Genomic DNA, 6114 nt, shown 5'->3' on the forward strand with positions numbered 1-6114 from the left:
TGATGCGAATTAAAAAATGTCATTAACAATTAATTGTTGAGTTCACACTGCGTAAAATTTCACTTGGAACTTCATTTATTTTATTGTAGTACTGCTTTTATTGTTGTAGTAATACAAAAATAAATGACAGTTATTTGTTTTCAAAAGAAAGGAAGTAATAAATCAGTTGCTTAAAAATTGACCTACCTTCTAACAAAATCATTAACTAGTCTGTTTTTCATGTTGAATAATAACATTTTGTATTTATTTATTTATTTATTTATTACTAACACTTATGTCATAAACACCTTGTAAAACTTAGTTTTATATAATCCCTCTATATGTGTGACTGTCTTACAGTTGACCATGTTTGAGTCACACACAGACTTCAACATTCAGCATGCAAAACGTCTTGGGTTACGAGTGTAACCCTTGTTCCCTGAGTAAGGGAACGAGACGCTACGTCAGTGACGTGATGGGAATCCTCTGCATTTTTGTGTTCGTGAAGCACTATTGTATCTAACCAATGAGAGAACGCGACGTCAGAGGCGGGTGACGTCACGAACCGGAACCTATAAAGCATGCCCGGAAACAAAGAACGCTAGCTTCTGTGACATGTCTGAAGTAAGCGCTCCAGGCATGCTGGAGGTACGGCAACGTGACGTAGCGTCTCGTTCCCTTACTCAGGGAACAAGGGTTACACTCGTAACCCAAGACGTTCCCTTTCATGGGAACTATCGACGCTACGTCAGTGACGTGATGGGAACGCTGTCCCAACTACGCCGTGCCTCCGAGTGCCTGGCTACTATCTTGTAAAACCAAAGCACCCGGAGTTCTACTCACATTCGAAGTTGTAAATGGAGGAAGATGGAAGGCCTAAAGTACGATGGAACCTGGGACTTTGGTGGGGACCTTAGACATATAGCCTGGTCTAGTGTGCAGGAACGCTTTGACCATTCCAGGTGCAAATTCCAAACACAAAGAAGCAGCTGAAAGTGCTTGAAGATCTCCTATTCTTTTAAGAGATGAAATAGCCAGTAGAAATATGGTCTTTAAAGGTGAGGAATTTCTCTGAAACTTCCTCTAGTGGTTCGAAGGGAGCCTCGGCTAACCCTTCTAATACCACGGCCGAGTCCCAGGCCAACGTCCTTGTAGGTACTGAAGGCCCCAGCCTCAGAGTACCACGGAGGAAGCGTATAAAAAAAGGGGGTCTCGACCTACCGAGGAATCCCCCAGAGGACTATGGCCAAAAATGGCCGCATACACTTCCTCGTGGAGGGAGCTCTGGAGTGGAGTATGGTCTCCACAACCTCAGTTGGGAGAGCAGCATGTATGAGCCTGGCCCCCTCAGAGGCCAGGCCCACAGTCTCCATAGCTCTGGGCATGGATGAATTATCATGCTGCCCGCTTGAGACAGGAGGTCCTGCCTGAGAGGAAGCTCCATCAGGGAGCCATCTAGAAGTGGCACTAGGTCTGAGAACCATATTTTGGTTGGCCAGTACAGGGCTATCAATATTAGACTGACCCCTTCCTGGCGTATTTACTCCAGAACTCCCGGGAGCAGAGCGAACGGGGAAATGCATACAGACGCAGCCTCGGCCACGTCTGTACCATGGCATCCAGACCCAGTGGTGCTGAATGAGATAGGGAGAACCACAGTGGACACTGGGTCGATTCCCCTGAAGCAAATAGGTCGATTTCAGCTCGACCAAAGTTTTCCAAAGTGAGCTCCACACCTCAGTATGGAGACTCCATTCCCCGGGCCTCGGCCCCTGCCTCGACAGGGCGTCTGCTCCCACATTTTAATGCCCTCAGGTCTGGGAAGAAGTATTTTACTGCAAGAAATACCGCCATCATTTCCAGCCGATTTAAGTGCCAGGAACTGATGGTCCTCCCAGAGACCCTGAGCTGAGCGACCACTCATGATCGCCCCCCAGCCCATGAGAGAAACATCCGTCGTAAGCATTACGCGACGACGAGAAGTCCCACACATGGGTTCTGGGACAGGAACCAAGGCTTTTTCCACATGACCAGAGCACGAAGGCATCGCCGCGTGACTTTTGATCTTGCGAAAAGGATTTCCCCTCGGAGAAAACCCCTTGGTCCTGAGCCACCACTGTAAGAGTCTCATGTGCAGAAGGCCAAAAGTTATCACGTTGGACGCAGCCGCCATAAGACCCAACAGTCTCTGAAACTTTTACAGTGAATGACTGGTCAAGAGAGACCACCGTCGTGTTGTCCGTACGGACCAACACGTGGTGGCCCCTCAGGTCTGGGAGGAAGTGTTTCAGTTCTAGAGACACCGCCATCATCTCCAGCCGATTTATGTGCCAGGAGAGCTGATGGTCCTCCCTTAGACCCTGAGCCGAGCGACCACTCATGATCGCCCCCCCAGACCGTGAGGGAAGCATCTGTCGTAAGCATTACGCGACGACGAGGAGTTCCCAGCACGGGTCCCTGGGACAGGAACCAAGGCTTTTTCCACATGACCAGAGCACGAAGGCATCGCCGCGTGACTTTGATCATGTGAAAAAGAATCTCCCCTCAGGGAAAACCCCTTGGTCCTGAGCCACCACTGTAAGGGTATCATGTGCAGAAGGCCAATAGTAATAACGTTGGACGCAGCTGCCATCAGACCCAACAGTCTCTGAAACTGTTTTACAGTGAGTGACTGGCCTAACTTCACCCCATTCACGGCTCCGAGAATGGAATTCACACGAGCAGGAGACAGCTGCGCCTGCATCGTGGTAGAATCCCAGATTACTCCTAGATAGTTTGCAATCTGACTCGGAACCAGCACACTCTTTTTGGCATTGAGCCTCAGCCCAAGCTTTTTCATGTGCGACAGAACAACATCTCGATGTTGAACTGCCAACTGTTCTGTTTGAGCTAATATCAACCAATCGTCGATATAGTTCAGCAGCCGATGCCCTGGAGTCTCAATGGAGCCAGCGCTGCATCCACGCACTTCATGAACGTGCGGGGTGATAATGATAGGCTGAAAGGAAGAACCCTGTATTGGTAAGCTTTGTCCCCGAAAGCAAACCTGCGGAACTTCCTATGAGAAGGATGGATGGATACATGAAAGTTAGCATCTTTCAGGTCTATCACAACAAACCAGCTCCTCGGACCTGATCTGTCCCTTCTTTGGAACAATGAAGTATAGGTTGTGAACCCCTGACAGCTTGCTGGGAGGAGAACCCCTTCTATAGCTCCTTTTTGCAAGAGCGTCATAACCTCCTGTTCCATTACCAGAGACTGCTCGGGGCCACCACTGTGGGAAGGACCCCATTAAACTGGGGCGGGCGAGACCCGAATTTGTAACCCTTTTCTATTGTGAGCAGCACCCATTTTGAAATATTTGGGAGAAGTTTTCATTCTGCCTTATTTACAAAGGGAACCAGTCTCTCGAGACTGGCCTCTGGTGTTTTTTTTTTTTTTTTTTAACACTTGACTCGGCACCCTGAAGCGGCGAACCGGCAAGGAACAGCCGAATCAAATGATGACCGGCCCTCCTCGGAGGATCGGTGGAGACCGCTGCGCCCTGAAACACACTGGGTGGCAGGGTTAGCAGAACGGCCCCCTGAGGGCGCCAAAGAGGGATGAGTACCAAGTATTTTAATACCCAACCCTCTCTGGAGGGGACTGCCCTCCAATGTCCCGCGCCACTGGCATCAGGACTTCTTCGAAGCCTTCTTGGAAGTAATTACAGTCCGCAGATCTGTGTTACCCCACAAAGACTTCGGCTGTGTCGCCTGTCCCTGTCCCCAAGCTTTCTGCGGGGGACCAAGGGTGGCGACGCTTTCTTTTAAATTCCTCAGAATTTAATGTATTCAATATTTAATTTAATCCTCAAATTAAATGCAGCCAGTTCTTATATAAATATATATATTTTTGAACAGACTGAATATATTTAGAATACAAAAAAAAGAATTATAGCTCGTAATAATTCGCAAGGCATTTAGGGAAAGAGAGAAAGGGAAACTCCCGTCTGCTCAGATCCCTTAATATATAAATATATATATACACATATACATACACACACATGCATAATTACGGACACGTGATACATGCGCAGCCTCGGCAAACGCAAGACCCGAGCCGTATATTCATTCTTGCAGACTTAATCTACGCGCTGCCTCAGCAACGCGAGATCCGAGCCATATATTCTTTAATTAAAACCCAATCCACGCGCTGCCTCGGCAAGCGCGAGATCCGAGCTTAGACTTTTATTCCCTCGAGAATAAAGCCAACAGGAGTGGAGCTACAAAACTCCCGCTAGTGCATACTTCCTCATGGGCTGGAGATGAGGATGACGGTCCCTCATCACCACCCTCGACACCTTCAACATCAACCTCCTCGGAGGAAGATATATTCAGTGTCGGTGCCTCCCTTTGCGGGGAAGAAACCGCAGCGCGTGCTTCCACCACCAAAGGAGAGACACTAGATCTAGCAGGTAAGGGAAGCGATAAGGCAGAGCCCGTCTCTCCCCCCTCTGCTAGATCCATTTGTGAACCCCACGAGTGCAGCCTTCGCTGTGCCTCGGCAGCAGCGGGACCAGACCCGCGGGGAACACTCGCCGCGGCGCCCTCCTCAAAGAGCGCCCGGCGTGAGCGCAGCGCCCTGAGAGTGAGCCGCTCACAGTGCACACAGACAGCCCCCTCAAGAGCTGCCTGTGCGTGCTCAACTCCCAGGCATTTCACACACATCTCATGTGTATCTCCCTCCACGATGAATCGCGGGCAAGGAGGTGCACACTTAGTGAAACGCTGGCTTTTCTCCGTCATTTTATATATATATATATATATATATATATATATATATATGTCTATTATGTGTCTTATTTCACTTGTTTAGAAACTCTTGTCCTCAGACAAAGAGATCACTTTCTGGCGAGATGGTAGACAGACAACAGTAAATAAGACAGACAAGATACAAATAGCGCTTACTGAAGACAACAGAAGCTAGCGTTCTTTGTTTCCGGGCATGCTTTATAGGTTCCGGTTCGTGACGTCACCCGCCTCTGACGTCGCGTTCTCTCATTGGTTAGATACAATAGTGCTTCACGAACACAAAAATGCAGAGGATTCCCATCACGTCACTGACGTAGCGTCGATAGTTCCCATGAAAGGGAACACAACAATGGTAACAACTAGGGCTGTCATGATATCATATTTTTCACACCACAGTTATTGTGGCCAAAAGAATTCATGGTATCGATATGTCGTGAAATCTATATAATCCCTGTCAGTCAATTTATCAGTCTAAATAATTTTTACTTTGTTTATTTTGTTTTTCTCTTTCAGGGTTGCTGTACATTTTTTAAAGTCAAATTTAAGGCTTTTTAAGACCTGAACAAATAAAAATTAATACTAGCATAGTAGCCTATACATTATAGCTGTTACCAATCAAATGAAATCATTATCAACAAAATCTATCTTTGCAATACAGACGAGACACAGAATGGGAAGTGGCATTAATATATTTACACAGCATTTACAATTTGTCTACATAAATGTAATTCAATACTTAAATATGTTTTTTTTTTTGTTTTTTTCTAAATTGAATGTTTTAATAAAAATGTACCTTAAATATGAAACTAGAAACTAACTGCCAGTAGGTGGCAGCAAGTCACTGTCTTAATGAGTGAGTGAGTCAACTGATTTGTTCAAATGGCAGGAAAGAAGCAAGTGACCGTCTTAATTTTAATTATTAAACTGATTTGTTCTAAATGCAGATTCAGTGACAAAACAAAAACATTTCTGTTGCAGGGGGACTCTGTTCTGCTGTTCATAATTTTGAAATTTTCGTTGGTGAAATAAATAAAAAAAAAAAAAACAACATTAACAATACTGTGTCTAAAATGTAACTCACATTGTTCATTCAACAATAAGTTAAATTACCATTGCATTTGTGCTGATTTGGGGAAAACGGCACTGCTTGTGTGATACTGTAATGCAACTACATCTTATAATACGATATAATGACAAACTCGTCTGGGCAAAAATGCCCGTGCATCTTAAATTTAGAGGGCATATAACTTTTTCTTACGATATCATGACATTTACATGTCATGATATCATAAGCATCCTATTCATTTTAAATATTGTGGTTATTTCCTATACCGGTATATTG

The sequence above is a fragment of the Chanodichthys erythropterus genome, chromosome 11 (assembly GCF_024489055.1).
Source record: "Chanodichthys erythropterus isolate Z2021 chromosome 11, ASM2448905v1, whole genome shotgun sequence".
In the NCBI taxonomy this organism is placed as follows: Eukaryota; Metazoa; Chordata; class Actinopteri; order Cypriniformes; family Xenocyprididae; genus Chanodichthys; species Chanodichthys erythropterus.